This window comes from Budorcas taxicolor, chromosome 19, assembly GCF_023091745.1.
Source record: "Budorcas taxicolor isolate Tak-1 chromosome 19, Takin1.1, whole genome shotgun sequence".
In the NCBI taxonomy this organism is placed as follows: domain Eukaryota; kingdom Metazoa; phylum Chordata; class Mammalia; order Artiodactyla; family Bovidae; genus Budorcas; species Budorcas taxicolor.
In genome coordinates, this window is record NC_068928.1 from 17663393 (window position 1) to 17685587 (window position 22195).

At 38.1% G+C, this 22195-nt stretch overlaps 1 non-coding gene across 1 annotated transcript; it reads left to right on the forward strand.

The window, feature by feature from the left end:
- The first annotated feature begins 19696 nt into the window (after positions 1-19696).
- Positions 19697-19800, forward strand: LOC128065805 (U6 spliceosomal RNA). Its single transcript, XR_008201174.1, has one exon. It is a non-coding gene; the product is annotated as a U6 spliceosomal RNA (small nuclear RNA).
- The last annotated feature ends 2395 nt before the right edge of the window (positions 19801-22195 follow it).

Sequence of the window (22195 nt, forward strand, 5' to 3'; positions counted from 1 at the left end):
TCTTAAGTATACAAGAACTCAAGGTCCACTTTTCTGTTCATACATTCTCAGCATTGCTCTCATCCCCATGTGGTTGCAAAATGACTGCTAGAACTCCAGACAGAGTATCCTCACACAACTGCACCCAAACACAGGAAGCAGTGGTTCCTTGTGCATTTCTTGGTCTCATGGAGAAATACACACAGAAATTTCTGAGCAGAACTCCCATCTGGTCCCACAGGCCAGGACTGGACCACAAACCCATGCCCCAGCTGTAGGTGTGGCTGGACAAGCCTATTGGTGGGCACGACCAGTATTTAGGGTGGGAGACAGCATTGCCAGCAGGGGAGATGGGTTAGAGAATGACAGTTGCAGGATTAACAAAAAACATTGTCATATCTGCCCTTCGTTTTTTCCACTTTCTCCTGTCACTCCTCTAGATGGATGTTAGTGATTGATCTGAAACGCCAATATTTTGGCCAACTGATGCGAAGAACTGTCTCAATGGAAAAGACTCTGGTGCTGGTAAAGATTGAAGGCAGGAGGAGAAAGGGACGACAGATGAGATGGTTGGATGGCATCACTGACTCAATGGACCTGAATTTGGGTAAACTCCGGGAGTTGGTGATGGACAGGGAAGCCTGGTGTGCTGCAGTCGATGGGGTTGCAATGGCTTGAACACAACTGAGCAACTGATCTAGTGCTTGATCTACCCCTATGTCTTTCATTCCTCCAACTACTTTTTTTTCAAAAATTTTTTTTTCTGATGCAGACATCTTTTGAAAGTCTTTATTGAATTTGTTACAATATTGCTTCTGGTTTCATGTTTTGGTTTTTTGACCCTGAGGCATGTGAGATCTTAGCCCCCTGACCAAGGATCGAACCTGCACCCCCTGCATTGGAAGGTTAAGTCTTAACCACCAGACCATCAGGAATACCTCTTACTTTCTTTCCCTACTGTGTTCTGAGAAAATTTCTCCATCCAGTCTTCCAGCACACTTCACTCTTCTGTGTGTCCACTCTGCCATTCAACCTAGCTCTCATTTTATTTTTGAAAAGTATGGCTTTCATCATTAAGATCTCCAATTTGGTTCATTTTTGTCATACTTGTTCACGTTTCCTGGATGAAATATCCTTGCATCTCTGTGCTGATATTAGGCTTATTCTAAAGGTTTCTCCAATTCTCTGTGTGTCCTCAATTAAAGGTCTTTTTTAAAAAATTCTATTTCAATGTGTGACTCAAGTATCTGAGGATTATCTACCACAGATCCAGTTTTTCCACCAAGGTTCCTACTAGACTGAACCCTTCTCTACTTCAGCCGCTGACCCTGGAGTCAGGGATGTTGAGGAGGTGCAGATGTGATTGCTGGGGCTGATGCTCTGATGTGTTTTTCAGTGAGATTGGAAGATGGGTAGAATGTGCTACAAGGAAAGAAGCTATTTTTTGGATTTAAGTGCTCATTTCTCCCTGCTATTGCCAGCCACTTGAGACACTGCCTTATCTCTGAGACACTGCTCCCATCTAGGGACAGCTGCATGACTTACGGAGAGAATGGTACAGGGAAAACAGGCCTGGAGGCTATGCCTGTGCTACCCAGCTCCTATTGCCTGGCTTCTTTCTGGCATGTCCTATCTGAGAATGGAGCTTCCACCTCTTGTAGCAGTATTATACACTGAATTCCCACATGCCCATTGGATTGCCATTACCCTCTTCAGCTCAATCCCATCTGACTTTAGTCAGGAATTTCTTACAACCTCTGAGAATCTGTCTTGTTTCAGAGCACATCTATAAATACGTTAAACACATGTTCTTAGCTATCAGTTCCAGAGTTTGGGGAAAACAACTGGTTTCAAGATGTGCTCAGTTCACCATCTTGGACCCAAAACTCTTCAGTAAAATTCAGGTAAATGTTATTTTTGTTAAAAATCATCATTGTAATTTTTCACTTACATGTTTTTCTCTCTGTTCATTCAACCGTCTATCTATCCTTCTGTCTATGAACACACAAAGGTAGAAATGTCTGGAATTCTTTTAACTTAATAGAGTTACTTCTGGGGTAGAATTTACAGTGATTTTCTTTTTTAACTTTTTTGTGAATTTGTAATCAATATGTATCATTTTTACAAATAAGTTCATTCTCAAAAGTATGTTAAGGTTAGTTGTCTTTGAGTGTTGAGATTACAGGTCATTTTTAATTTTGCCTATCTGCATTTCTCAATTTCAAATGTTTTAACTTTTGTTATAATTGTAAGGAAAAGTTCAAAAAAATGAACAATCTAAAATTGGGAACAACTAGGACCAGTAAATAGTTCAACACTACTGCTCTACATACTAGAGAATTGAGGAGTACTGATATCTTCAAATAGGAATGGTTCAAGTCTTCATTTTTCAGTTTTTTAATGAAATGGATTATATCATGTACCAACAGGAAACACCCCCATCAAGGCCTTTACAGTTAAGTCATAAGTACAGTCAAGTTACTCTTCTAAAAGTCCGTTCTCTGTGGAAACAAAATGCAAAAGGGAGTTGAGAAGAAACCGGTCCAAATGACCAACAATTAATTCATGGATAAATAAAATGTAGTCTATCAATATGATAGAATATTATTTGACAATAAAATTGAATAGAGTATTGATATATGCTGTAACATGGATGAAACTTGAAAACTTTACACTAAATGAAAGAAACCAGTCACAAAACACCACATATTGTATGATTCCATTTATACTAAATGTTTAGAGAAGGCAAACATATAGACACTGAAAGTAAATTACTTGTTACCTAAGCCTGGGAGTGCGGGAGGGAAATGGGGAATGATTGATGGGTATAGAGTTTCTTTCTGGAATTATAAAAATCTTCTAAAATTGACTGTGGTGACAGTTGCAACACTCTGTAAATATACTAAAAACTATTGAATTTTACACTTCAAATGGGTCAACTGTATGGTATGTGAATTTTATCTCAATGCCCCCCCGCTTTTTTAAGAAGCAGCTGTTTGCTTACACTTCTGCCTCTGTGAGGAGTACTCAGACTTCTCCTTGGGCCTCTGAAATTACACTCTGTACTAAGGAGGCTTGCTCAGAAACCCATCCTGTGCAAGAACAAGAGCATTACTAGCTTCACAGCCACTTATAAAGGGCTTTGTGATGTCTAAAACACGCTCCATTTGTTTTTCCTCCACTGGGCAGAAGTGAAATGATTGAAAACAAAGATTTCAGGTCAGAACAAGACTCAGAGTGCTAGCGTCATTGCAGCTAGAGACTAGCAGTGAAGTGGCATCAGGCTCGATCTCAGGAGCTCCTGAGCAGGAGGGAGCTTATCAAGGAACCAGTAGTGAAGCTCTCACATATACTACTCCACTTCATCCTTAAAACCACCTTTAGTAGCAGGCACCACAGATCTGTGTTTTACAGCTGAGGAAATGGAGGCTAGTTTAGAGAAAGCTAAGGAACTGGCCCAGAACACACAATTAGGAGGTTGTGGAGTCACCTCCTAATGGAGTGTGGAGTGTGGAGTGTAAAGCACCAGGGAATTATACAAAGATCGAGGAGGGTGAGAAGATAAAAACTTACCTCACTTGAGGACAACTCCAACCAACAGCCACTCAGATGTCACCATTTAATGCCTGTGTTCTTGGCAGGCATTTTGATACACAGGCATTTGGTAGCTTTCTCTTCTCTGGAAGTCTCCGTTTCTCCTCAGGCCCTTTTCTGAGACAATTTTTCCTGAACTTTTTGTTACCCGGGTTGTCTCAAGAGCATTTCACTGTCCCTTTCTGAAGAATAGTCAGAACCAAATAAATGCCCTAACTTTACCAGGTGGTCTGGTGCAAGCTAATAAATTCAAGGACCTCTTCACTGCCTTCACTTCTCAGGACCTGATTACCATTTCTTCAGGATACAGTAACACAGAACCACAAGAAAATCATAAGATCTGTGAAGTCTAGTCAGGGAGGGTTTTTAAACTCACATTTATTTTTAGGTATTATAAGGAATCTGTTGTATTTTTTTATGTATTAGTGCTTACTGCTTCGGTCAGTGTTAGCCATCATATCCCCACCACCATCACCACCACACACACTGATAGAGTTGCAAGGTTTCATCCTGCACAATGCTTCTGATCAGTCCATATTTTACCACTGCTTTGCCACTGTAACCAGATCGATACAACAGAACCCTTGGTCTCAGATAACATCAGGACTTGCTTCCAATTCTTTGGACTTCTAGCCCAGGTTCACTGCATTAGTCCACACTGCATCTAATGTTGCTGATTCCAACACATTATGTGCAAAGTCTTGACAGAGCTGCGTGGTTACTAGACAAATAAGCAGTCTGCATTAAGTTGGTAAATCACGAGCTATTTTTAGGATATTTCTCTTCTCAGTTGGCAAATTCAACAATACAGATAATCTGTCCAAATTTTAAATAAGAACCTTGTGCTGTCAGAATGGATCTTCCTAGTAGAAATTGTTTCTGGTACCAGGTGGTAGCATTTCCATTATGTAATATATAAAGTAAATGTATTTATGAGTGAATAGCAACAGTTTTCCCTGATATCACACAGTTTCTCTTTGCTCAAAACTTTAATCAGATTAAAATAGAGAGATCTTACACATGACTCCTCATACACCTGGGTTTTTTATTTCATCTAGTATCTATAAATTTCCCTTTTCAAACCACCTCCTTAGGATCCTTAGCAGAAAGCCAAGAACAGCAATTCAGCTCTTTTTTCTTTTTTAGCAATTTAATTCTAATGGAATTCTAATTCCATTAGATTGTAGCCTGCAGATCAGCAGAAGGTAAAAAGTACTCTCTATATATTACTCCAGTTAATCCTCCCAGCAACTCTATGGAAATAGATATGTAACAACAAAAAGTACACTGCTATAAAAAGATGAGATTCTGCGTGTGTGCTCAGTCATGCAGAGTCTTTGCGACCCCATTGACTGTAGCCCATCAGGCTCCTCTGTCCATGGGATTTTCTAGGCAAGAATACTGGAGTGGGTTGCCATTTCCTCCTCCAGGGAGTCTTCCCTACCCAGGGATCAAACCCACATCTCTGGTGTCTCCTGCATTGGCAGGCAGATTCTTTACCACTGAGCCACTAGGCAAGCCCCTGTTACCCTTCTTTCTGACTCTTTCTCTTTTCCTGCCTTCTACTAAATTGATTGATAGACTTCTATATTCTCTTTGGGGGCTTCCCAGGCGGCTCAGTGGTAAAGAATTTGCCTGCCAGTGCAGGAGACGCAGGTTTGATCCCTGGGTTGGGAAGGTCTCTTGGAGAAGGCAATGGCAATCCACTTCATTATTCTTGATGTGAAATCCTATGGACAGAGGAGCCTGGTGAGCTACAGTCCACGGGGCCACAAAAGAGTCAGCCATGACTTAGCGACTAACTAACAATAAATATTCCCTTTCACAGCTGTGCTTGTTTGGAAATTATAGATATCTTCTTTTTCTTTCAATAATTCCTCTTTACTTTTAAAGGACACACTTAACCTTTACTCTGAATGTTCTTCAGTTATGCTTCCTCCTAGACATGAAAAGGTTCTTATTAAACAGGTCCTCTCTCATTATTCGAAGAAGGCAATGGCACCCCACTCCAGTACTCTTGCCTGGAAAATCCCATGGGCGGAGGAGCCTGGTAGGCTGCAGTCCATGGGGTCATGAAGAGTTGGACACGACTGAGCGACTTCACTTTCACTTTTCACTTTCATGCATTGGAGAAGGAAATGGCAACCCACTCCAGTGTTCTTGCCTGGAGAATCCCAGGGACAGGGGAGCCTGGTGGGCTGCCGTCTGTGGGGTCGCACAGAGTCGAACACGACTGAAGTGACTTAGCAGTAGCAGCTCTCATTATTAAGGCAGCAGTTCTTTAACTGTGCTTCCCAGGACCCACTCAAGAATCTGCAAGGTTAAAGCTATTTTATAATATCACTAAGATGTTGCTTTTCCCCACTCTGTTGACATTTGCACTGATGATACAAAAGCAATGACGGGTGAAACAGCTGGTGCCTTAGCATGAATCAAGGCAGTGGTACCAAACTGTCCCAGGAGTCATTGTATTCTTCATTGTCATAAACTCACAGAAAAAGAAAAAAAGGGGGAAAAAAAGCCAGTTATGGTTCAGAGTGCCCTTGATGAGGCAGTAAAAGTGGATTTTATTAAATTTTGACCCATCAATACATCTCTTCAAAAATCTGGGTGATTATATAGGAAATATGCATAAAGTACTTTCACTGTACACAGAAATACAGTGATTTTCTCTTGGAGAAGCACTCATGTGATTGTTGAACAAACCACTTTTTTCACAGAACATCATTTTTACTTGAAAGACTCAGATAACCCATGGTTCTACAGACATTGGTGTGTGACTGTCATTTCCTTGAAAATAAAATGAACTTGTCACTTCAAAGAAAACAAATCAGTACTTGTTGCAACAAAATGAATTTAGGCTTTCAAGCAAAAAGGCTATTAATGTAGTCCCTTCTCCAACTACATGTCTGTATGAGACTGAATTTTCCTCAGATATTTCAGAAATAAGAATTTATGAATAATGTGTTTCATCTATAATAACATGAAGATGAATACATAATTTGTATATAAGAATCCAGTTGTCTTCTAAGCCAAACATTAAACACATTGGCAAAAATGTACAAATAATGCCACTCATTAAATTTCTGTCTTAGGAAATATTTTTCAGAAAAAAAACCAAAATAGCAGACCTATTATTTGTAAATTAAATAATAATTTTTAAATATTAGTTCTAATTTCTAATATGGTAAATATTGATATAGCACATACACACACAAAGCTCTTTGGGCCTGCAATAATTTTTAAGAGTATAAAAGGATCCTGATAGTCAAAGCTATGGTTTTTCTAGTAGTCATGTACAGGTGTGAGAGTTGACCTGAAAGAAGGCTGAATGCCGAAGAACTGATACATTCAAAACTGGTACTGGAGAAGACTGTTGAGAGTCCCTTGGACAGCAAGGAGATCAAACTAGTCAATCCTAAAGAAAATCAGTCCTGAATGTTCATTGGAAGGACTGATGCTGAAGCTGAAGCTCCAATACTTGGGCCACCTGCTGTGAAGAGCCAAGTCATTGGAAAAGACCCTGATGCTGGGCAAGATTGAGGGCAAGAGGAGAAGGGGGCAACAGAGGATAAGATGGTTGGATGGCATCACTGACCCAATGGACATGAGCTAGAACAAACTCAGGGAGATAGTGAAGGACAGGGAAGCCTGGCGTGCTGCAGTTCATGGGGTCACGGAGTCGGACGTGACTTAGCGACTGAACAAGACCAACACATTTGGAAACTGTTGGTTTAAATTTTCTTTGTTTAAATGTTTATTTCAGCTTATCACAAAACAGTGTTCTACAGTCAATAGTTGACTTAAATGTACTGTCTTGTTAAATCACTGTGTTCAGATTATTTTTTTAGCCATTCTCTCCTACTATAGAAACTACTTTGCTTCATGACTTGACTGTCATGTCTTCTCTTGCAGAAAGGTACTTTTAATAATTTTTATGTGAGGTTTTGTACTAAGTCATGTCTAAAAATGTTTATAATGTGTATTCGTTTTTGAATGCTAGTTTAGCTGTAGATAAAGTTCTATGTGGACATATATGCCCTCAGCATTTGAGACATTGTTTCCTGGCCTCTACTGTTGCTGATGAGAAGTCAGCTGACAGTGTAACTGGCAGCCCTTTGTAGACAGGGTCTTCTCTCTTGCTGCCTTTATCTGGAAGTCTCACCATTTCACAATGATGATGTGCCTGGTGATGGATTTGTCTTTTTATCCTGCCTGCCTGGTCCTCAGGATACACACCTAATCTGAAAAGTAATGCATTTTTTTTAAATTCTAGAAAAAGTTCAGTGATTGCCTTCTTAAATATTACTTGCCTGCCATCCTCCAAATCTACTCCACTAGAATAGTGGTGCTCAACCAGGTATGATTTGGCAGTGTCTGGAGATACTTTTGGTTGTCACAACTTTGGGGGGAGGGGGTTGTCCTACTAGCATCTAGGAGAAATCAGCCAGGGATGCTGCTGAACATCCTGTAATGCACAGGACAGTTTCCCACAACAAAGAATTATTTGGCCCAAAATGGTAAAGCTATTGAGACTCTGAAACCCTGTTCTAGAACTCCCATTAGATATATGCTGGGGTCTTTCAGTTAATGCTCTAACATTCTTATCAATCCACTCTGCTGCAGTCTAGGAAAATTCTTTTCTATCTCCCAGTTCACTGATTCTCTTTTTCAACATATTCATGTTAGAGTTTCTGTTTTATTTCAATGATCAAACTTTCTATATCCAAAATCCCTGATATGTTCTTTTTAATATGAATTTACTTTATGGCTGCCTGTTTTGCTTCATAGTTTTCATTTTAAACAGATGTTATTCTTTCACTTATCTCTTGAAGCATATATCATTTGTCCTAAAAATTATTTTCAGCTGGTATAAAGCACGTTCTGAATTATTACTATTTTATTTTTGGAAGTCTTTAGCCATAAGTTTCTCAATAACTTTCAATGAAAGGTTCTACTTAAAATTTCTGTCTGTTTTTATCTTTTTTTGAGACAAGAATAAAGTTTATCAGAGTGGAGAGAGGGGCTCACAGCCAGTACAGCAGGCCAACTTCCTGTTAGGCAGGGAGAGCTGACCTGTCTGCTTATTTTTAAAATCTCTCCCTTTTCTTTTCTTATCCCACTCTAACTGTTCCTGAAGGCTCCTCCAGAGTCTCCAATCAAGAACTAGGTCTTAGTGTTTTAAGCCTACTTTGATAGTCTTAAATCACAGATCCAGTTACTGAGCCAAGAAATTACTTAGCTGTTTTTGGTTTTAAAAATACCCAAAGCCATGTTTTTCTCATTTACTCTCATGGGGCCTAGTTTGTTTTGTTTTGTTTTTAACAAAGTAACAGTCCCAGGCAGGAAGTCAGCAGTATTACCAGCCTGCTTTCATCAGCTGACACCTATCCCAGGCCCTGGCTTCGATCAATATTCCTAGATCTTCTGTCTTGATCACTGAGCTCTCAAAGAGATCTGTTTTACCAATAGAGGTCATGCTCTTGGTCACCCTGGTTCTAGACCCAGAGCCTGAGTCCCCACTCACTATGAGGGCTTTCTCTTCCATTTTTAGTCACATAAATATAGCTGCTTTTATCTTAACCATTAAGTGTTCAAGGCAGAATTGTGTGGAAGCATGAACTATTTCCAATGCCTCAGTCAGAAGTAATTAATTATTTATACATTTTTTAAAATGAGAATGCATTTTGTAGTCAGAAAAAAATCAAGCTTTAGCAATTTTTTAAACATTTACTCTCTTTACTATAAATTTACTATAACAGAAGCAAATAAAAGCTGAAGTTACAAATGCAAAGAGGAGAAACTGCCAAATTCTGATCATGGAAACTGGAAATGGTTTCCCATTTTAACCAGTTGTTTGCCAGCATTCTAAAATGGTCTACTGGGGGACTTCCCTGCTGGTCCAGTGGTTAACACCTCACCTTCTAATGCAGAGGGTGTAGGTTCGATCCCTGGTCAGGGAGCTAAGATCCCATATGCCCTATGGCCAGGAAACGAGGACATAAACAACATAAGCAATATTGTAAAAATTCAATAAAGACTTAATTTCTTTAAAAAAAAAAATGTGGTCTACTGGAACCAGAAGGGAAGAAGTGAAACAAATACTTAGTCACATCTAATGAACTTGTGAGAAAAGATGAGTGATCCAATCGTTGATATAAATGTCTCATCAGAGATGAAATGGAAGCTGTTCCCCTGCACAGAGCTGCGGAGGCAAGTCCTATGTGGGGCAGTGGGTGCACAAATATCAGTTTCGTTTGCTTCATCTATGTGTCTCTGGTCTGCTCTGTCCTTTGATATACATGGAAACTGGGGCAGTTTAGCAGCTTCTTAAGAATCACATGGAAGACTGGCAGCAGATGAGGAAGCACCATGGGCAGCAGGCTCACCGCAGTGGTGAGGGCAAAGCAGTCCTCAGTGAACTTGATGTCAGGTAGGCCAAGAAAGAAGGTCAGTTCTGAAAACTGGAGTATGGCAGAGAAGGTGGAAATAAGACATGTGCTCAGATACTAAAACTAAAGTCAGAATGATTTCAACAGAATAGGGCAGAGAGGAAGTCAGTCCCAAGCCTGAGGTTTAGCATGAGTTTGTGGTTGACTCTAAGAGGCCCCAGCAGTGGAAATAAGGAAACCAGGTCAAGGACCTATATGTGTAAGTCCATATGTTCAGAGCATTAGACCCTAGCACCAACATGGATGAAGACACATGAAACTAAACTTTAAATGTGTTAGTGCTTTGTTCTAGTTTTACTTTTTAGAATTATAAGTGAACATTAATTCACAAAAAGCAAACCACAGAAACCCAACTCCTCAAGAATGAAGCAATTTGCATTCAAAATGAGACATTAATATAAATTCAAGGTGTTTTTTTTTTGGCGGGGTCGGGGGGTCGCTGTGCCACATGACTTGTGAGATCTTAGTTCCCTGACCTAGGATCAAACCTGTGCCCCCTAAGTGAAATGCAGAGTCTTAACCCCTGGACAGTCAGTGAAGTCCTTCAGGGTATTATTAAAGACAAGTTTATTCCATTTTCTCCTAGCGGTCAATTACCTTAAAAGAGTAAAACTTAAAAATAATGTATCCCAGGACTTCCCTGGTGGTGCAATGAGTATAAGAATCCGCTTGCCAATGCAGGGGACACAGGTTCAGTCCCTGGTCTGGGAAGATTCCACATGCCCCAGAGCAACTAAACCCATGTGCCACAACTACTGATACCACGCTCTAGAGCCCAAAAGCTGCAACTACTGAAGCCTAAGCGCCTACAGCCTATGCTCCACAGTAAGAGAAACCACTGCAACGAGAAACTCGAGCACTGCGACAAAGAGTAGCCCCCACTCACTGCAAGAAGAAAAAAGCCCAAGCAAAGCAACGAAGACCCAGCACAGCCAAAAGTTAATTAAAGTAATTTTAAAAATAAAACAATGTACCCTAGACGCAATGGTACTCTTTTTTTAAAAAAAACAGCACAGAACAAAATCTCCTTCAGATCTAAATTTCTTAGTCAAGAACTGAGAGATTGATCACTAAATTACAAAAATCCATATATAGTTGGCTCAACTTTTAAGTTTCTTTCCACCAATTTCAAAAATTTTAGTGAGTTGACCTCACAAAGGTTGTGTCTGGATGAGAAATGCTCAGTTTGTTACATACTCCCAAGGTGCTGAGTTCTGAGTGGTGAAGCACTATGGACAAGGTACTAGCTAGTCAGGACGGCTGCCAGTGAGTTTGAATTATTGCTGGGAAGGGTACCGGCAGTATCATATTAAACACTTACCCAGGGCCTCTTACTTTAAGTATTCAGGGAAGTCACATACCTTAAATATTAATTTTATTGTTTATTCATTAAATATTTATGGAGCCCATATTATGGATCTCAAACCTGGGATCTTAGTTTCCCAGCCAGGAATTGAACCTGCACCCTCTGCAGTGGAAACATGGAGTCTTAACCACTGGACTGACAGGGAAGTCCCATGAATTGCTAATAAAAGCAATAATATTAACAAAAAATTAAAATAAATTGTGTGCTGTGTGCCAGATATTGTACAAGGTGTTTCACATTTAGTATTTCACTTAATCCCATTTGAAAGCTGAGAAAACTCAGGCTTAGAGGTTGAGTAACTTGCCCAAGTTCACAGAGCTATGTTCTAGCGCTGTAGCTAGAACTCCAGTTTGTTCCAAAGCCCAAAATCCTAACCAGTATGCATATTGCCGCTGGTAAGGCAGCTAACACACAAAAAGCATTATCATCATATAAGGTCAAAGGTGAAAAAGGAGAAAAGAACTCTAGATAATAAAGGACATTCAAGAGGACATTTCTTCCAGTGGCTGAGCAAGGAATGGCTTCGTGAAGCAAGTGATATTTACACAAATTTTTATCAGATGGATAGAATCTGGCTGTACAGAAAAAGGCTATGAAGGATAAGATGTAAAAAGCATGGGAACTGGAAAATCAGGTTCAAGTTTACTCTTTTTCTTAACTGTGAAACAAGAAGCGAGCCACCTACCTCTCTAGGCTTCATGTTATTCTTATATAAAATGTCCAGTTTGGCTCCTTAAAAAAAAAATACATATGCTATATGCAGGAAGATAGTCACACAGTAGAGTCATTTAGTAAAATCTGGGAAACAACTTGTCAAGAAACAGATAAATAACCTAAAATTATTATGCAGCCTTTGACAAAAAATTGTGGATAGTGCAGCAACACAGGAAAACATTACAAACAGCAAATTATAAAAATTATTACATAATTGCTCTATTACAAACATGCATATGAGCACAGACTAAAGCATAATATACAGAAAAAAAATTTTAAATATAAAAATACGCATGCAAACCTGTTCCCCAGACCTTTTGAGGTAAAAAACCCTAGGGATAAGACTTGAAAATATGTATTCTTAAAAACTTTCCAAGTGATTGTGATGTATCCCCAGGATTGGGAGTCACTGATAGGATACTCAATATTTCTTTCAACTTTAACATTCTAATTATTTAAGTGTATTTCATATACCATGGCAAAGTAGACAAATGCTAAGAAAAGATTATAGAAGTGTACAGGGAATAAAAATTAGTTTCGGGTAACTGTACCAAAGGATATATCAAACAGCATGAAGGAGCATGAAGGCCATAATAGGCTAAGGAGGGGTTTGGACATCATGCTGTAGGCCATAGGAGGTTATTTACAGCTTCTGAGCTAAGTAAAACAATGAGGGCAGCACCAGCTCTCTGGAGTCTGGACTCAGCACTCTTGGGGTTTCTGCTGCATCACTGGATTTAAAGAGCTCTCACTGGTCTCCAACAATGTTCCTAATCTTCTCGGAGGACAATCTAAAATAGCTCTCAGAGACAGCAGGGAGGTCAGTTACCTGGCATATTAGATACTGCTATACTCTCCCTCTTTTCAGAGGTCCGTCTGGTCAAAGCTATGGTTTTTCCAGTGGTCACGTATGGATGTGAGAGTTGGACCAGAAAGCAAGCTGAGCGCTGAAGAATTGATCCTTTTGAACTGCTGTGTTGGAGAAGACTCTTGAGAGTCCCTTGGATTGCAAGATCAACCCAGTCAATCCTAAAGAAAATCAGTCCTGAATATTCATTGGAAGGACTGAAACTCCAATACTTTTGCCACCTGATGCAAAGAACAGACTCATTGGAAAGACCCTGATGGTGGGAAAGATTGAAGGCAGGAAGAGAAGGGGACGACAGAGGATGAGATGGTTGGATGGCATCACTGGCTCAATGGACATGAGTTTGAGCAAGCTCCAGAAACTGGTGATTGGGAGGCCTGGCGTGCTGCAGTCCTTGGGGTCGCAAAGAGTCAGACAAGACTGAGCCGCTGAGCTGAACTGAATACTCTCCCTCACTTGAGGCAGACATCACTAATCAATCACAGTTCAGTTCAGTCGCTCAGTCATGTCTGACTCAGTCATAGTATTCTTTCCCAGTAAAACTAGTTGGACTCAAAATAATTCTCAATACTTCTCATAGCACTCCAGGAAGTCATCAGACCCTACTAATGGCAGAAAACTTTCCATTTTCCTACTGTTGAATCTTAGGACCAGGATCTACCTCTTCAATCTAGCTAAAAAGTGCTCCAAGGGGGGACTTTCCTGGTGGTATAGTGGCTAAGACTCCAAGCTCCCAATGCAGGGAGCCTGGGTTCAGTCCTTGGTAAGGGAATTAAATCCTACATGCTGCAACTATAGACCTGGTGCAGCCAAATAAATAACTTTTCTTTAAAGTGCTCCAAGGGAACTTCACTGGTGATCCAGGGGGCTAAGACGCCTGTGCTTCCATTGCAGGGGGTACAGGTTCAATCCATGGTCAGATCCTGCACACTGCAAAGCCAAAAAACAGAAGAAGGAAAAAATGTTCTCCAAGGATTGGACTGGAACTCTGATAATTCTAACTTTCTTTTGTGTAAGTACGTCACAGGGAAAAAAAAAAAGACAAACAGGAACATAGATCCTGGTTAAGGTAGTGAACTTTAAAGATTAGAAATAAATCATGTAATTACAGATAAAAGTCAATTTAAATGATCTATAATGGAGAGGTGTAGGGGAAAAGCTGCTTTTAGTCTCCTGCTTAGCTATGTCATGTCAATAGGAACAAAACTTGAGAATATTGATGGTAATTCTTTATCCAAACTAATTGCTGGTCATGCTTGAAGGCAACAGAAAAATGTTCTCAAATATGCAGAAAGTCACAAAATACACCAGCTATACATTTCTGAAAAACATACTTGAACACATCATCCAGCCAACCAATTTATGAAACAAGAGAATGTGCTTTTGATTTGGAATTTGTGATATGAAACGACTAACAGTTACTATTTGAACTCTTAAAGCTAAATAAGTAGGAGGAAAATAAGAAATACAAGTGTGATCATTTCCTTACATTTAATAGAGTGAACCAATAAATTTTATCCTTGATGAACCAAGAAATATATGCTACCTAAAAATACAAAAAAGAGATACAGAGAAAACATCAAGGGTTTATTGTATAGCATAGGAAATTACATTTTGATATCCTATACTAATCTGTAATGGAATATAATTATAAATAACTGAATCACTAAGCTGTATAGTCCTGAAACTAACACAATATTGTAAATCAACCATACTTCAAATTTTAAAAAAAAGTCTACCATTTAACTTTCCAGAAGATGAAAGGAATACCAAAAATGCAGAGAGAAATGTGTGAAGAAACATGCATCAAAAATATTAACATGTTGTCTCCGGGTGGCGTTAAGTTCTTTTCCCTTCTTATCCTTTAAGTTACACTAGAATTCCCCATCACATGACCTTAGGACTTGCTCCTTCCACCACCTGAAACACTGTTAACCTATCTTCTTCACAAGTTCAAGTCCTTCACAAGTAGACTTCACATGTCTACAGGGCTGTCTCTCTCATTATTAGATACAGCTCACATATGATTTATTTCCTCAGGAAGCTCTTCCTTGATCAACCAATCCACACACCCCCACAAATCACTATTATTTTACTGTCTTTTTATGTTCATGGTACTTTATCAGTATCTGAAATTTCAATTATCTTGTTATTTTTTCTTTGAATATTGTTAATCTCTCACACAAAAATGGAAGCTCTATGAGGGGAGGGGCTTGTCTCTTCTATTTCAATACTGTATCTCCCCCTAGGACCTTGAAGCATACCTGGCACATAATATTTCTTGAAAATGCATATCAGTAAGTCAATTTTGTAATCAGAACAAAAAACAGTTATTTACATTTGAGAAATATAATAAATAAAAGCAGAGGGAATTAAGCTAGTTAAAAAATGAAAAATAAGATCATACTAGGATATCATTTTATTCACACTTATTTGGCAAAAAAATGTAAAAGTGTGAGAACCTTCAATGTTAGAAAGGAAATGAATCAATGGGAACTCATATGTTACTGGTGAAGTATAAATCAATTCACCGACTTTGGAAAATGTGACATTGTCTTACGAAGTTTATCTTTGAATAGCCTATTACCCAGCAATTATTCAATAAATATATAATTGCTCAATGAATGATAGGCTATACATAATTGAAACACTATTAATACTCTTCATACATATGTACCAGGAGACACAGGTTATAATGTTTACAGCAACACTGCTTGTAAAGGAGAAAGACTGGACTCCTAAATGGCCATCAAAATGAAAATGAATAAATTCTGGTATATCAGACAAAAATGGATATGAAAGAAATGCAGCTACACAAAACAGCATGGATGAATCTTAGTATGACTTAGTATGAATCTTAGCATAACTTCCATGATTCCAATTTTATAAAGCTTAGAAACAAAACTCAATGTGTTGTTTAGATATAAATAGATGTACAATAAAATGAAAACAACAGCAAAAATATGATAAAAACATTTCACACATTATGTGTCAGCTGTTATGTAGAAAAAGTTAAATAAGAAAAAACTTGGACCTCACTTTGGAGTTGACCATATCCAGCATTCAAATATGAATACCACACTGTATGCAATTTTGATTACAAATAATGAATTTTTTTTAATGTCATATTAGTTCTAAAACTAAAAACTTTAAAAAAAACATTAGGCCTCTGACTTAAAGCTAACCATATTTTACAACTATGTAGGTCTTCAATAAATACATAACTGCTCAATGAATGATAGGTTATATATAATCAAAACACTATTAATAAAAACAGCTTTTATTGATCTAGGAACAGTTTTAAACACTTCACATAAACTATTCCATTTAATCTTCAGAACAATCTTGAAGCAAATTATTATCATTCCCACTCAGAAGTACTGGAAAGTTCTATGAGAATATAGACGAGTGCCTGTCTCAGCCCCAGAGAGTCAAAGATTATAAAGGTGTCCTAAGAGCAAACTGGAACAATCAAACTTATTTCAATACAATTTAAGTTTCTGCACCATTTCTTTTCCTTTCACATTTTGATGTAGTTTATTAGCAATAAAATTAAGGCAAATACATTATTAGGCTGACGTAAATTTTAAAAATTCTATCTGGTACCCTTCACAAAGCTTAAATTCAAAGTCTAGCACTCCCAGGAGAAGGAAATGGCAACCCACTCTGGTATTCTAGCCAGGTAAATCCCGTGGACAGAGGAGTCTGGTGGGCTACAGTCCATGGGGTTGCAAAAGAATCAGACACGACTTAATGACTAAACAATATTTCACTGCAATTAAAAAAATTAGGTTGTGGCAATGTTTGCACAATTCTGAGTATGCTACAGCTATTGAATTGTACAATTTTTATGGGTGAGTTATATGGTATGTAGCTAAGGGTATTTTAAAAATTCTTTCCAAAACACAAAAAGTACAGCACTATTTAAGTTGGAGAGGAAAAGATAAATTTCTAGATGTCATTTGGTGGCAAACAAACTTTAATTAATGAAAAAACTGAAGGTGTGTGAAGTATAATAAATTGGTTCATTTTCAGGAAGGCAGGAAATTCTTCATAAAATTCAAATGCACAAAATTTTAAGGAAAACATCTAGAATGAAAAGGAGCCTTGTGATGACAAAAATTTTTAGAAATTTGCATTACAAATTACCGGTATAAAGATGAAAAATGTCATACCATCATGGGAACCCTCTCCTTCACTTCTAGAAAGAATTTTAAGTAAACAAGACCACAAAGTGAGAAATATATGTATGTTTAAAAGTTAGCAAAAAAAATCCACATTCATATTAAATAAATGGTAGCCTAAAATATCATATTTTTAAAGAACTAAGAAGCACTTGCGAGGACTTCCCTGGTGGTCCAGTGGTTAAGATCTGCCTCCCCATGCAGGGGACGCAGGTTCGATAGATCCCTGGTTGGGAAGCTAAGATCACACATGCTGAGAGGCAACTACGATTGAGTGCCACAAAGACCCAGCACAGCCAAAATAAATGAATAAATAATTTAAAAAAAATTAAAAACAACACTTGCTACTAATTCGGGTGGACTACAGGTTCTAATTTGCCCCATCCTACATGTGCTTGAAATAGCTGCTTCAAGCAGTTCATCTCTCTACATCTCTGTAAAATGATCTTTAAGGTGCCTTCTAATTCTATCTTATGGGTCTTCAAAGACAGTACTTTTAAGCAGGATAATAAAAAAAATTCCAATCTTCAAATCAGATACAGCTGTTCTGATTCCAAAGGTAAAACTTCTTACCTTGCTAGGATTAAACTAAGACAAACTAAACGTGTCTCTCTTTCCTGACAGGGAGCTGGGAAGAACCAATTCAGGGGCCTTGGGTTTCCTAGCACTAGAGCTTTCCCAGCACTAGAGTGTTAATAGTGCCTTATTGAAGAGAGAAAACACTAAGGTTGGATCAGAGAAGCAATCCAAAGAGATCATATGTGAAGAGGGCCAAGAAAACCAAGAGCAGAATAATGGCAATATGGATAAATATTCAAGTAAATTCCCTAACAAAGATTTCATTTTGTAGATATCAAAACTCCTAATATTTGTATCCCTTTTGACTACTTCCTACCCACCTTTTCTAAGTTTTTTTTTAGGTGAAAACAAAACACCTCAAATTTAGCTTTTAACTGTGCAAAGGGTTTTAACTGTGCAAAATCATAAACATTTTTGAATGAAAATCAGAATTCTGTCTCTATCCCTAAAACAGAGATCATAAAAAAAAAACAACCTTTTTTCAGTAATACAAGAGGCCTGAAGGTTCTTGGTCAAGAATACATTGGTCTAGAATTTGTACTAATTTTTATCTAAAAGTATAATTAGTTTGATGAAATTTATATAAGATGATACACAGTATCTGTTACAGGAGAAGTGTCTTTATCACCAACTTGATGAGGCATATTACAACACAAAAATCCTATGTACACAGTATATTTCATTTTCAAATTGTGAAATGTTTCTGGTAGTAAGTATGTACACTGAAAATAGAATTCTAAATTTGAAAAATATCTTAAGTTTAAGAGCAAAGCTTCATGACTTGTATAATAACTAAGGTAAAAATTATTACCTAGGTTTTCAGCCACTGAGTATGAACCCCAGAATAAGACTCTTATGTTTCATAAGAAAGAATACTTTCGAAAAAGGGGGAAGAAAATACAGAAAAAGACGTTAAAAAAAAAAAGAAAGAAAGAACACTTTCCAGCAAAAACTCAGTCACATTTTTTAAAGATTATGAAAAAAAAACCCAGACGATATAAGAATAATAATGAGACAAGTATCAATATTCTTTACCCATTCTCTGACTTTACCATAATGAAATCCTCAAGGAAGTACTTGAGTATTGAAATACAAATACACATTATTGGTGTTTTTGGCATCTTATACTTTAAGGATGGCCAGATGAAGTCAAGAAAAAAGTGTTTGTAATTTACTTTAAAACACTTCAGTATTTGCAATGTGGTTAAATGTACTATTTAATGCAGTCTAACGGTATTCTAATTAGGAAACATAGCCAGAAGCTGCACTGGCAGGCCAAACTGACATCTCTAGTTTTGTGGATGAGCTACACTTAAACACTGCTTACTCTTGCAATAAAAAGACTGGATAAGAACTTTGTGAGGCCTGTATCCTTTGCTCTTAGATGTGATACCCTAGGCTAAATTTCCATAGGATACTGTATTTTAACAGTTAATTTTTGGTTGATGTCTATTGAATGCTTTCTGTAAGACTTTTGCAAAGCTCCACCTCTGAAATTTTATAACTTCTTCTGAGTTCACTTTTCATGGTAGATGGTGGTTGGATTACCTAAGACAGAGAGCCGCGAATTGCTTAGATCAATTTTCTTTTTTCATTTAGACATGACATAAATGTTTGCCATGCAAACTGTAGCCATTATTATATGCTGTCCTCTCTGCAATGGACTACCTTTCTCCCACTCCATCCTTCAAGGCTCAGGTATCACTTTCATACAGTCTTCTCTCTTCAACAACCATTGCCAGCCTGAGTTAAGAAATAATCCACTTCTATTTTTACAGCCCTTTGCACACACTATTACACCACATTTTACACTGCTGAAGCATTGTTTCCTCCACTGAACTGGAAGCTCTGTGGAAACATGTGCTATTTTCTTATATTAAAAATATATATATCCACATATTCACCACCTAGCTTAAGCATTCTGCTGTATTTGCTGCAGACTTTTAAGAAATAAAATACAGTGCTCGCTTCAGCAGCACATATACTAAAATTGGAACGATACAGAAATTAGCATGGCCCCTGCACAAGGATGACACGCAAATTCGTAAAGCGTCCCCTATTTTTTATACACAATGGAGTATTACTCAGCCATTAAAAAAATACATTTGAATCAGTTCTAATGAGGTGGATGAAACTGGAGCCGATTATACCGAGTGAAGTAAGCCAGAAAGAAAAACACCAATACAGTATACTAACGCATAAGACGGTAATGATAACCCTGAATGCAAGACAGCAAAAGAGACACAGATGTATAGAACAGTCTTTCGGACTCTGTGGGAGAGGGAGAGGGTGGGATGATTTGGGAGAATGGCATTGAAACATGTGTAATATCATATAAGAAACGAATTGCCAGTCCAGGTTTGATGTAGAATACAGGATGCTTGGGGCTGGTGCACTGGGATGACCCAGAGGGATGGTACGGGGAGGGAGGTGGGAAGGGGGCTCAGGATTGGGAACACGTGTACACTTGTGGCGGATTCATGTTGATGTATGGCAAAACCAATACAATATTGTAAAGTAATTAGCTTCCAATTAAAATAAATAAATTTAAAAAAAAAGAAAATACAGTAACAGTTGAAGCACTGTTTACCCCCACCCCCAACAAGAGGTAACTTCTACCCTATATTGGGTATTTACCATTCCCATGCAGGTCTCTATACTTTTGTTACACATATCTGTATGAAAAAATATTACAGAGTTGCATGTTTCCAACATTATTTGCCATAATATTGTGCATATATACAACTTCCTCTTATCACATGCTTTATATTTATCCATGTTGACAGTTCAACTGTACTTTTTTTGTATTTATCTATATTTGAATGATCTGTTCCTCTACTGATGAACATTCAGTTGCTTCAAGTTTTTCAGTTACAAATAATACCAGTATTTCTGTACATCTCCTTGTGTACACATCTGCTTTCTATACGACACAGATTTAGAAGTGGAAGTGGTAGATCTAGGAATATGTGTATCTCCAACTTTATTGATAATCTTGCCAAATTGCTCTCCCAAGTGACTGAACTAGTTTCTCTGTGGCAACATCTGTAGAGGTCCAAAATATTCTCTTCTTTAATAACAGATCCTCCAAATTTTAGATGGGTACATAGCTGACTAGAATAGATATAGATAGTTTAAACAGACAGTTTCTTGTAACTATCTGTGGCCATGGGCCAAAGTTCTGGCCAATAACATGTAAAATAGAAGTTGGGCCACGTCTTTAAAAAGATGAAACAGACCTTCCCCCTTATTAATTGGTATATGGACATGATGGCCATACTGGAGTAGCCATCATGAAACCAAAGAATAAATGTGCCTACTAAAGTTGACAGAAAAGAGCCTGTGTCACAAATACTCTTATCAGCCCTATTCTTGGGACTCTTATGAGAGGAAAACCTCTCACTTTATTAAACCATGTTATAGTTGGATTTTTATTACACCAGAACGTGTATCCTAATGAAACACTCTCATTTGCAGTGCACAAAAGATGTTGCTCCACGTCTTTGTCAACATTTTTATCATCAGACCTTGCGTGTGTGCTCAGTCATTTCCTACTCTTTGCAGCCCCACTGACTGCAGCCCACCACGCTCCTCTGTCCATAGAATTTTCCAGGCAAGTATACTGGGGTAGGTTGCCATTTCCTATGTCTGGGGATTTTCCCAACTGAGGGACCAAACCTACGTCTCTTCCATCTCCCGCATTGGCAGTTGGATTCTTTACCACTGCACCAACTTGTGAAGCCCATCAGACCCTAACTTCTGCCAAACTGATAGAGGATTTTGAAATGATATTCTACTATTTTAGCTCAAATTTTTATGACTACTAGTGAAGCTGAGTCATCTTTTCATATTTATTGGTCATTCCAGTCTTCTTTGTGAAGTGCCAGCTGATACCCTTTGCCCATTTTTCCACTGGATTATACTTGTCAACTAAATGCTTTAGATATCCTAGATATATATACACAAGACATTGCAAAATACTTTTTCTGATATAATCTTACTGTTGTGGGCCAATTTCAGTTTTCCTATAGAAACAAAGAGATTAACATGGCTTTACAGCACTTATCATATGAGGCGGCTAAGAATACAATTCTCATTTCTAATATGAAGACATCTTTCAGAAAGCAGAAAGTGATAGAACTACAAAAATGAGAGAAGAGATAAACCATTACCTACAAGTAGAAATCAACAAATGTTAACATTTATGTCAATAGCAGAAGGATGTTATTTACATATACTTGGGGAACCCAAATGAAATACTATTAAAAGTTTTTCCTTGGGACTGTGACTGGGGGTGGGGCAGGGAACCATTGTTTTTCACTTTTTGGCTACATCATGCAGGTTGTGGGATCTTAGTTCCCTGACCAGGGATTGAACCCAGGCATGCGGCAGTGAAAGCACCAAGTCCTAACAACTGGGCCACCAAGGAAATCCCCTATTGCTTTTTCATTTGATCCAC